Here is a 12,506-nt window from a genome sequence, read left to right as displayed (position 1 = left end):
CACAATACTTCCGACAGAACTTAAAGACAGAATCACGACGTACGTAGACGACATTCTTATCGCAGAAGCTAACTGGTGTGAACACAATATGATTCTTGAACGTCTGTTACAAACTTTCCATACACAAGGACTCACAGTTAATCTCAGTAAATCGCATTTTGGCAAAACTTCTATAAAATTTCTTGGACACATAATTTCAGCAGAAGGCATTGTGCCTGATCCAGAAAAACTTCAAGCTCTACGTGACATTACTGTTCCTACGACGAAGAAACAATTACGCAGTTTTTTGGGCTTAATTAACTTTTTTCGCAAATTTATTCATCACTCGGCTTTAGACACGCCTAGATTATGTCAATTAACAGGTAAAAACACTATTTGGTCATGGGATAAGCAAGCACATTCTGAATTTGTGAATTTGAAAGAAGCCTTGTTGAATGCTCCACTTTTATCGCACCCAGATCTTACCAGAAATTTTTCCATTGCCACCGACAGTTCCAACACCGCTTTAGGCGTACACATTTTTCAGGAAATTGAAGAAGATGGCTCAACAGTAATTAAAAACATCGCATTTGCAAGTCGCATTTTGTCACCTGCTGAACGAAATTACTCCGTTACAGAATTGGAAACATTATGTGTTGTATGGGCTTTTACGAGATTTCGGCACTTTCTTTATGGCAGACACACCACCGTTTACACAGACCACAGAGCGATACAATTTTTACTTTCAGCTAAATTTACTCACGACAGGTTAAGTAGATGGAAACTGTATTTACAGGAATTTAATTTTACGATTGTTCACATTCCCGGCACACAAAATGTTATAGCAGACGCACTATCGCGTTCTCTGAGCAACAATCAGCAAGACGTAGCAACCAACTTCTGCAAAGCAAATTTCGGTGTCATGTACATTCAGCAAGTTGCATTTGAAAATTTTATTTCGTCGTCGTTACAGGACATAGCAAAAGAGCAAAATAAAGACAACGTGTGGAAAGAAATTAAACACCTCTGGCAAGATAAGAATAATGTTACGATTAGGAACCACTACACTGTACGCAATGACATTCTGTTTCGCCGCTCTCATCCAGACAGCAACAATTGGTTATTATGCATTCCTGACGAACTTGTTAACAAATTAATCTGGTACACTCATTTAAGCTACGCACATTACGGAGCTAGAAAATGTTTTCTTATACTGAGACAGAACTGTTATTTTACCAACATGGAGAAACGTATACGACGAGTTTTAGCGTCATGTAAAATTTGCCAGAACGCTAAGTCAGACACCACTTCACATATTCCTCCATTATATCCCATTATACCTGTTAAATTAAGACGTATGGCCGCAGTAGACATTTTTGGTCCAATTCCGAGAACTAATAGAGGTTATTGCTACATCTTTGTCGCTGTTGAACTCACTTCAAAATTTGTTACTTTCACTCCGTTACGCAAAGCTACTGCTAAAACTGTTTCGAAAGCATTTGTAAAACATTTCCTATTTCATGTAGGGCATGTGATGAGAGTAATTTCCGATAATGGATCACAATTTCGATCTGCTATAAGGACACGTATGTTACGAGCTAGGAACATTTCTCCGATCTATATATCCAAGTACCATGCTTCTTCGAACCCTTGTGAACGATTAATGAAAGAAATTGGTAAACTGTGCAGAATATACTACCACAAAAGACATATTGATTGGGACACACACATATTCTCATTCCAAGATGTAATTAATTCCATTCCAAATGAATCCACTATGCTATCTCCGTCTGTTATACTGAAAAACGTTGAACCACCAAACAAAATTAAAGAATTAGTAAACTTCCCTACCTGTCGTCGACTAAGACACCACGAAATAATTGACATTGCGCTGAACAACATCAAACGTGCCGCAGAGCGCCGGAGAAGACAGCAAAAACAGGTTTGTACACGCCGAGACTTTCACATTGGACAGAAGATATTAGTACGAACACACTATTTATCCAGCAAATTAAAAGATAAGTGCAGTAAATTTGAACTTCTATACGCAGGTCCATATCGGATTCGCAGTATTCAAATGGTTCAAATGGCTCTGAGCACTATGGGACTCAACTGCTGAGGTCATTAGTCCCCTAGAACTTAGAACTAGTTAAACCTAACTAACCTAAGGACATCACAAACATCCTTGCCCGAGGCAGGATTCGAACCTGCGACCGTAGCGGTCTTGCGGTTCCAGACTGCAGCGCCTTTAACCGCACGGCCACTTCGGCCGGCTGATTCGCAGTATTCCTCACCCCAGTGTAGTACACGTCGAAACTCTGAGAACCAGAAAATCGAAAGGAAACCACCACTTATCCAACATAAAACCCTTTATTGAGTGAACATACTTTACGATTTATCACGCTGTAATGCTATTTGCTAATTTTTATGAACATTTATGCAATTATATTCACATGACTAATTATTGATGATTATCGTATTTTTTCTTGGCAAGTGGCCGGCAAGGTAAGGTTAGCAGGTCGCTTTTCTTGTCGTTACACATCAGACCGTGCATATTTTTCCAGATGAACTTACGTATTTTATGAATAATTATGCAATTCTATGTAGTGACGTATTAATTTTATCAAATTCTCTCTCCATTAAAGTCTTTAATTCTCGCCTCTATTAACTACACTACATACAAGCTGAACACAACGAACGTCGCATTTTGTCTTTTTATGTACGATTGTTTTCATGTTTTGTTTATATACACTGTGAAATAGTTAAGGTATAACACACCAGTTGATTTTGACATTTTTTGCCCTATGATATCTCAACATCTGCTGCATTTTTTTGCTGCTGCATTGTGATATTCTCTGTACATTTTTGCCTTTGAACACTGTCTATGCTTTTGACATATTACGTTTTCTGTCATGTTATGCTGTATGCTTGATTGTGTCACCATTAACCAGTCATTATTTAGTGGGTATATGATTTAAATGCAAGGCATTAATCCCTGTTCATCAATTTCAGAAAGAAATGATGCGTAAAGGAAATAAATTAAACAGAAATGAGAATTTCAACTACGGAATAGATGAAAGAAGATACAAAAACCATATGGGGAAGAGTAAATGGATCAGAAATAACAAGCATTAACAAGAATATACTATACACATCGTAGAATAGCAGTCTTAACTAATTTTTTCTTTCAGAATACAAGGCGATTGATGCAAGCTGTCAGACAGAACTACACATTTTAGTTTTAGTGATGAAATATGCTAGAGATAAGGAATAGTTGCATAATAAGTAATGAAGTGATTTTTTGCAGATGATAATGAATGCTGATGAATAATGATGAAGAATATGGTACTATGAATAATGAAGTTTTTCTTTATAGGTTATGATAATAATGAAGTTACGATAATATGGATAATGAAGTTTTTCTTTACAGATGAGGATGATGTTGACGTTTATGTATTTATGCTATGTAGTTATTTAAGTATTTGTTGCAGTTTGTTTTGACAGTATGTTTTATATCGTATGGTATGATGACTGAAGGTTTTGGAAAGGACAGCTATGGAACACATTTTTATACATATTTCACTACCTGTTAATTCGAAGTTCACTACTTTTCAGCATAGTCTGCGTTTCTTCTTTCAGCTCAATAATCCATTTTGTATTTTTTTTTTCCAGGAGAAGCTTTTCATGATACTTACTAAACTTGTTACTTATTAAACCAATACTAGTACTTGCATTTTTTTACCCAGTTGTGTCACAACCTTGCTACAGCTGACTCATGACGAATGACGTTACACATTTTTCATTTACAGGAACAACCTAGAAGCAATTTTTTTTCTTTTTTCTTCTTGCTTTCCCTTATAATTACCCAAAGCAATGCATTGCTAGCACAAAAACAAAATGTATTACCAGTCCCAAATAATGTTACTAGTTTAAGAGAATTCTGAATAATACTGGTCAGCTCTGAATAGTATGTCACCTCAGTAATGACTTCTTAATGATACAAAAAAAATAAATAATAATGCTTTGTAACTGGCTAATAACTGCCACTGTTTTTGTAATGAGACTAATTATAATGCCCATGATTATTAATGCTATGATTGTAATTAACTGATTTTTTAATAATGACTTCTTAATGATCTGATTAATACTGAATGATGAACAATGTTTTATACTATTCAATACTTGCTGGCCACTGAGTGCCAATAATTAATATAACTAAATGAATTATGACCTTTCATGTTTTAGTAACTGGCCACTGAGTGCCAATAATTAATATAACTAAATGAATTATGACCTTTCATGGTCTGTAACTGGCCAATGAGTGCCAATAATTAATGTCACTAAATGAATTATGCTATTAATTATGAGATTAATTAGCTCCTGTTTTCAATGATGACTTTTCATGTTTTAGTAACTGGCCACTGAGTGCCGATAATTAATGTAACTAAATGAATTAGCTCTTGTTTTCAATTATGACTTTTCATGTTTTGGTAACTGGCCAATGAGTGCCAATAATTTGTATAACTCAATGTATTATGCTACGCCAATAATTGACTCTCCTTTTCAATGAAGAGTTCTGATGAACATTATTCTGTCATACTAAATATGCTTTGTAACTGGCCAAAGACTGCCGCTGTTTATTGTAATACGATTACCCATGATGCCAATAATTTAATTTTATGAACATTATTCTGTGATACTAAATACATGGTACAGAAATGTTCAATAACTAGGCTATCAATGCCGCAAACTACTAATATAATTCCTAATGAAGACTAGCATGTGACGTAATGTCCTTCACCTTCTGACCTCACTACCCTGAATTACTGCAATATCCATTTGTCCTGTACATCCTCCTGATCATGGAGTACTATATTTGGTTTTTGCACTAATTCTACGTTGGTGTGCCTTGTAAGAGCGTGGTGTTGACACGACATGCTGTCCACCACCGTGAGCGATGGAGACATTATTGTGGTCCCACTGTTTGGTGTACCTGATGTACTGCCAAAATGATAACATGGAAGATTACTACGACATTTCAGTGTCTTGGCTACGCTGATAAATACTAATGGAAAAAGAACTTCAAATTGTGTCACTTGGTGTTGTACTTCTGTGGAAAGATATGGACTTTCAGAGCAGCTATGTGCAATCTAAAGTGCTACAACCATGATGCAATCCTTCCCTTTCCTATCCTAATTCTTGTCACATAGTGAAAATCATTTTTTGCTAACATCATTTATGTTCATGGACTATACATTTTTTTCGATTTGCTGAACTCCAATGCAAGTACACTTATGTCACTTGTCGACCTGATTTTTTGCCGTTATGTTTATTTGTTGTGAAAATGCTAAAGACATTTTTCGATTTGTTCTGAAGTACAGTATATGTGCACTCTTGTCTTTTATATTGTATATACATTTTTCTGATTTGCTGACACGCTCTGTACTCATTGTATACATTTTTTGTCATTGTCTAATGTTTTGTACTCGGTGCATGAGCATCACGTTTAATTCATGTTCTGAATATTCTGTAAATTGTAAAAATTGATTAATTAAAAAAAAAATTTGCCGCGCATGGCAAGTCCAAATGACTCACCATCGCTGCCAAATTTTTGCCCCCACAGTGGAGGGTTATGAAACACGTATGTTGTGTGGCGGCGATGGCGAGGCATTGCAGAGTCTCTGACCAGAGAGCTATTTGTCTGCGCTTGACCGCGCGAGGCAGTAGCGCGAGAGGCAGTTGCGATCGAGTTGCGAGAGATTTCAGTTGCGAGTAAGGAGTCGGCGGGCGTCGACATGGCACTCTGGTCAAGATTCAGGACGAGGTATATTATTTTTTAAATAAGGTAATGAAGCAGCATTGCGCTCAGCTAATGATTTAAATTCACTGTAACTAATTTTTCCAAGAATCGCCCCAATAATAATTTTGTTTTCAAAGCAATTTTTCAACAAAGAATCCTTTAATGAAAGAAATATTTCCCTTGCTATTACTTAAAGAAAAGTTTCCCTTAAATTCAAAATTTTTGCAATGAATTTCCTCCAAGCTATGGCGAAAAATAAGAGCAGATGCACTTTTACTAAGGTAAGAATAACAGTTTAATTAGTGAACAGGGCCTAAGATCGACATTTCGGTCTATTTGTGTTTTCATTGTCACAGAGATTTTATTATCACTGAATTGACTTTCACATTTTTGTGGGCAGCTTATACCTGGGTCAGATTGCTAATTTTTATTTAATTGTCATTGTCATTAAATTTATTTGCTGGGAGGTTACATTAAGTTGTATTCTAGTTAACATTCAATTATTGTGTTCAAAATTTCTCTGGGAGGTTACACTTAGCTCAATGTCCATTTGCATTTAAAATAATATCTTTTAAATTTTTGTGGGGAGGTTACAGTGAATGTAGTTATTTATTCAGAGTCGAAAATTGACTTCATCTTTTTGTGTAGACACTGTGCCCGATTTGGGCTGGCGGCCGTTTTATTAAGCGAAACAGTTTATTGTTATAACAGGCTTTGTCTGATAAAAGGTTTCCAAAAGGAATTATTCTCACTGCTTTTCCCACAAACTGTATGATTCAGAGAAAAACGATATTTTACCATTAGGTTGAACACGGTTAAAATCTCTCTCCGAGAGTCGATGGTTTGTAGTGTTAGTGCTGCGTAATTTTGTGGTGGTGTTCCTGCCGCTACTTACTACACATTCCGAATCGCGGATCTTCCGTCTTTACAGTGGTAGAACTTAAACGTTCTGATACCGTATAGACGAGAACGCGAAAGTACCGTTGCACATGGCTCCGCGTGACAGGACTTTTTAAGCGGCGAAAGTCTAGAACAAAGGTCCAGAGACGCGAATTTGTAGCAGTTTGGGAGGTGTGAGTCAATTACGGGACTATTTAAAAGTAAACTGTTAGCTATATTTAATAAAATCATGGATAAAGAAGTAGGCACGAGTACCCCAGTAACAACAACAGAGAATGTAACTGAGCAGACCGAAATGGACAGTCAGACAGACAAACATACAAAGCAACAACGAAACATAGCAGGATACAAAGAAAGGAATGTTGACTTCTGTGATATGTGGAGTCCATCACCCATTAAGAAAGAAAGAGTAGACGAGGAAACTGCAGAAGAATCGGGCTATATAACTGAGAAAGCCAAAACTGAAAGTTGTAATGTATTGGACATTCACGACTTACTGAGAACATTAATTCAACAAAATAGTAACCAAATCGGTACACAAATTAGAGCACAAAATCAACAAATTATGGAACAGAGTAACCAAATTAGTAAACAGAGAGAACACATCATTAAGAGAATTGATGATATGGCCGAAGTATTAAATACAGTTATAGGCGAAGTTAAAGAAGCGAAAACCAGAATGCAAGGGGTCGAGGATAGAGCAACAACTGTAGAAAGTCAGGTCAAGGAAACTAATGAAAGATTCGACTCCGAAATTGAACAGATTCAAGAGAATGTCAAACCCCTCATTAATGAGACTATGATCGAATGCAGCAGGCCTGGAACTCCATCCCACAAACCGGCATCTGGCATCTGTATAACACAATACATGCACGTTTGCGTGCTTACTTTCACCATTCTGACAGTTACACTGGTTATTAATGTATCAGAAGTTAACATTTGGACTGTTAATCACTTAAACATGTTACCTAGACTATTGTGTTCCCGAAATTTCATTACTCCAGCCATTTTTTGGTATTACAGCAGCCTTTGATGTGCTTCCCATTTCAGATTTTTTCACTCCTTTCTGTCCCGAACTATAAAAGTTCCCAGTGGGACATGTCGTTATAAGTGTTATTTACGCTGCGTCCAAGAACAGAAATAGCTTATTCCCTTCCTCTCAGTAAGTCAAGCAAGATGCGACCCGCCTGTAAAGAAATCGGTGTCAGCCGACCGGTGTACAGCCGGAATATGTGGCTGACCTCATTCTTCAGCGGTGACAGTGTGCAGTCCTCGGCGCCGGGGCTGGAGAGGGCGGCGTCGCGGCTGAATACAACTTATCTTCCGCAAGGGTCGAGGACGCGGCAGTAAATCCGTCTCGGGCTGTAGGTGCGAGAGGGGCGATGAAAGGCTCGGGGCAGCTCCTCCTTCCAGCCGGCCTCCAGAGGCCCCGGGCCGCTCGTAAAACACAGCCACGTCCCTGCCGGTCACGTCACCGTGGCCAGCCTCACACCGTGGCGACGTGATCGTCAAGCAGAGGCTGGCGACAGAGAGCCAAACGACGTCCAAAGCAAAACCTAACTCAAACAGCAGGTGCCACTGTGATGGAACTACCTGTATCCGCAAACAATATTCTATAGCGTTCTTGGTGAATTTGGTTTCATTGGTATTAGGCCGTCGTCTGAGGCGTATTTCTGTGCGTAATGTTTCATGCCCTAGTGCTGGAGACATCAGAGACTATAAAGACAAAGGCAGAGACAGCAGCTTTTTTTTCCTTAAAAATCAGCAGATAAAATACGCAAGGTATCAGCAGTATGTTGTTTATAACCAAATAACGTAAGAGTAGTATGTGAAGCTTTTACGACGTAAAAAGCGCTTGAATGGTTCACGGCCGTTGCGTCGGATGGTGCTCTGTAAACTGCAGAATATTCTCACGAGGCAGTTGCTCATCTTCTTCAGGTGCTCCCACTAACAAGAAGTGTTTCATTGTATCAGAAGTGACGCCACAGATACTGTGTGCTTTAGCAAAAATTAAGACTTAGTGTTAGCAGTAACACCTCAAGAAGACAATCAGCTGTCTCACAGAAATATTGTGCAAAAAAAAAAAAAAAAAAAAATGGTTCCAATGGCTCTGAGCACTATGGGACTTAACATCTATGGTCATCAGTCCCCTAGAACTTAGAACTACTTAAACCTAACTAACCTAAGGACATCACACACATCCATGCCCGAGGCAGGATTCGAACCTGCGACCGTAGCGGTCGCGCGGCTCCGGACTGAGCGCCTAGAACCGCTAGACCACCGCGGCCGGCAATATTGTGCAATTTACACTATCTGAAACACCCGTGAATTGTTCAAGCAACCTATGAGTAATTAAACGGACAGTTAGAAGAAAGCTCTCCGAGATTTAAAGTCTAATAGACTTCTTCCAACAGGTACAACAGATAAGGGCTATTCTACAATGAGCTACAATGAGGTGACAAAAGTCATGGGATACTTTCTTGTATCGTATCGGACTTCCGTTTACCCGGAGTAGTGGAGCACCTCGACGTGGCTTGGACTCAACAAATTGTTGAAAATCCCGTGCAGAATTATTGAGTCATGCTGCCTTTGTATCACTCCAAGAATGCGGAAGTTCTGCCGATGCTGGATTTTATGCACGAACTGACCTCTCGATTATGTCCCATACACGTTCGATGCGATTCATGTCGGGCGATTTGGGTAGCCAAATCATTCGCTCGACTTATCCAGAATGTTCTTCAAATCACTCGTTAACAATTGTGCCCAGTGACATGGTGCATTTTGTAATGGTCGCCTAGTCTTTGATATAGCTAATTGCTGTAATCGCACTATTTCACTCCCGTTTACGGAGCTTGTTAGCACTTGATGTTTGGTTGGCGCCATTAAAATGCGTTGTAGTAATCGCTGCTGCTTGCTGGATCGCTGCTGTGTCTCGATGCTGATGCTGGCTCTAAATCTGGTTGTCTAGGTTTAAAAACATGAGGTCCCGTGTTTTTTATGTGCTTTTGATGATAAAGAACGAGCGAAACCAACAAATATGTAAACCTCAAATATTTATTACTCTGGTGGCCATCTTAATTCCACTGTCCACCAAAGACCATGACACAAGACAAAGTAGTATTTCCGTTGCATGTTCTTTGCATTGTTTATCCACCTCAAACAATAACACACAAACACACTCTACCAAAGTGACATTCCGACTGCCTCCCGACCGTTCTTGCTGCTTGTATTTATAACATTGTCAAAGAACTACTAAAAAGAGATATAGTTTACAAGTCACATGTACATCTGTTATCATAATTTGTGCAGAAAAGTTATTAATTTGCATCGAGTGACATAATTTAACATGTTATTAAAATGACAGACAGATTTGTAGACTTGACAGAATAATTCTTTGTTACAAAAACACCGTTTTTTAGAAGTTTGTCAATTGACTTCTCTAATTTGCATAAATAAGTAATTAACATGAATTATTAAGAATTACATTGGTTTTCGTCTAAAATAGGATTGATTTCGTGAATACTGAGTGAAACCGCTCCTAGTGAACAAATAGGTTTCACTGAGTGATTTTTATTTAAGGAGATCCAAAATACCTAAGTTGTCCACTATTTTTCGTACTTCATATTAATTATTTTAGATGAACTTAGTGTTTTTACATGATGACATTTGCTGTATCAGTGATTAAGTGATATAAACTTCAGTTGTTCAGTATAATTTAATGGGTTGACTGTTTATGCAGACGTGTTATGCAATCATTGTTAACATACACAATAACTTTTCTATAATCATAAATACTCATTAAACTGGTTGAATTTGGAGGGTATCGCATACTTCGGTAAAGTAAAGCCTTTAATATGTTCCGTTACAATTTCCAGTCACATAAATTCCATCGTTGTTTGCTGCAAATGGTCCCCAAGTATTGGGACATAACCATTTCCAATCGATGATGGACTAGAGGACTCAATCTATTCCATATAAACACAGCCCACGCCATTATGGAGCCATCACTAGCTTGCACAGTGTCTCCTTGACGGCAAACTAGTGGACGCCCACTAACACGAACAGATGCGCTCGCACAAACTCCAGTTACCGTCCCAGGCACAACAGAGCAGATAAAAAAACATTAGTGTGATGGGCTATTAGTACTTGGAGGAAGAGCACGATTATTTAATAGCAACTTTTAGAACAAAACAACTGCTCTTACAAAGAAATAAGTAGGGTGTGCCATCCTGAAGAACGAGAAACTTCTAGTGCAACGATTAAACCGTTCCTCGCGTTAGTAAAGACAGTCACAGATTGAATTTGTACTGACATTGTACTTAAACCAACAATAAAAGTAAATAAATATTTGAATGCTGAAGAGGAAAAATTTATCATCTTGTTGAATAATACAATCTGAATCCAAAGTTAACCATTTCTGACTACGCCAAATAGTTAAATTGTCTTTCAGGATAACACAAATACCCAACAGTCTGTGTTAAAGTTTTCTGTTTATAGTTCTGTTTATAGTTATGATAAGGTTAATTTCATGGTTTGGGACATACCAGGAGTATACAAAATCCCTTGCACTTGCGGTGAAATGTACATAGCAACAATGAAAAATAACATTAACGTCCGGTAAGAAGAAAACAAGAGTAAATGGCAGGAAAATACGGTTTGATCAGTAGTAGCAAATCACGCAATGGCAACAGAGAACCACCAAAGTCGTTTCCTGAGTTCGTGATTTTATCAAGATCCATTCGTTACTATACTAAAATGTATAGAAAGGCCTCAGAAATTCAAAACCACAAGAATAATTTTGACAGAAAACAAGAAGGGTTGTAATTACACACATTGTGTGCCTTAGAATTAAATAAAGCAAACACACACCACTAAAATCTCCATAACACACGTCTGCTCAATTTCGAGATCTTAGGTAGCAGTCTGATGATGGTACGGCTTGCTGAGTTTGTTTGAGACTGTAACTTCTGAGCCCATCTCTGCAGTAGTATAAAACGAAACGCTCGGCATATAATACCTAATGGAACCACACCTAACACCCACAAAACAAGATTCACCAGTGATGCAAATATTGTCTGTGAAAGCCTTAATTCATTTTATGATCAGTCTTCTACGTTTAGGAGAAGAATAATTAACTGCCTAAATCAACCATTAGTAGCAGTTTTAAAGAAACAGAAAATCAATGAAGCTGTTAACTTTTCTGTTTGTGTTTTTCCTTTTATAAATGACAAACACTTGATTTCCTGAACAATCATTTTACGTTCAAGACCAAGTGATACAATGGGACAATAAAGAAACTGAGAGAAGTCATTAGGAGAAAGAGGCTGTCCAAGAATCAGAACCCAATCCAAATACACCATGACAATTCCGACCGCGCACCAGTTCGGTAAGAAATCAGGTGACTGTTAAAGACGATTGATCTACGGACCCCACCCACGGTAGAGACAGTATGTGTCGTTCACAAAATTCCACCTCTTTGACCCAGTCACGAGGAAACTTCTCGGTTTCCCCAGCACAGTGAACTCGTAACGTCATCTGTCTCCTTTTCTGTCTGAGTGGCTGTAGCTACCAGGACCACTTCGTGTCACAGCCTTCGCAGTCAGTGAAATGGTTAGGTTCGCCGTCAGAGAGCAATACAAAGAAAAGGTTACGCAATTCCTTAATCAGTCTAACTTTACTGAAGGCAACAACAAATGCAAATCTGGACTAGCCTATAGCCCGCGATAAAGGTAGTTATTCTCCTCGCTTCACACTTTAGCGACACAAGCACTGGTTGTAAACACCAGCCACTAAGTCGCCAGCGTAGCTCTTTCGGTGCTGCCGGCAG

The sequence above is a fragment of the Schistocerca piceifrons genome, chromosome 1 (assembly GCF_021461385.2).
Source record: "Schistocerca piceifrons isolate TAMUIC-IGC-003096 chromosome 1, iqSchPice1.1, whole genome shotgun sequence".
NCBI classification, from domain to species: domain Eukaryota; kingdom Metazoa; phylum Arthropoda; class Insecta; order Orthoptera; family Acrididae; genus Schistocerca; species Schistocerca piceifrons.
Note: the sequence above shows the minus strand (reverse complement) of the source record.